The sequence below is a fragment of the Penaeus monodon genome, chromosome 21 (assembly GCF_015228065.2).
Source record: "Penaeus monodon isolate SGIC_2016 chromosome 21, NSTDA_Pmon_1, whole genome shotgun sequence".
NCBI lineage: Eukaryota > Metazoa > Arthropoda > Malacostraca > Decapoda > Penaeidae > Penaeus > Penaeus monodon.
This window is the reverse complement of record NC_051406.1, coordinates 41461453-41461891: the sequence shown is the minus strand read 5'-3', so window position 1 is coordinate 41461891 and position 439 is coordinate 41461453.

Sequence of the window (439 nt, the reverse complement as noted above, 5' to 3'; positions counted from 1 at the left end):
GGATATTTCATGCTCGTTTAGCAGTGTTACCAGACTGAACAGTTCCTAGCGGCCATCAGTTACCACTGAACACACCTGTGTTGTTGTCCATATAGGTGATGGACTGTCCAGTAAATGTTGGGAAGGGTCTTACACTCATGCCCACCAACCACCCTCTAAATGTTGGATTGGAACATTATCTGGTTAGTGTTTTTCTGGATGGGGCCTTGCTGAGCAACTTAGTGATAGAACTGCACCTGACTGTGACCTTCCTTTATGGTTAATCTTAGACTGGCAAATCACTATGTGGAAAACTGCTTGATCACATGGACATCAGGGCCTGTCCATGGGAGCAAGTCCAATTGATGGATACAATGTACACTAGTAAAAGTGATGTCACAGGTGAGGGAAAAAATGGGAAAACTTGTTTGTTCACCCGTGATCTTTCATTTTCATTACT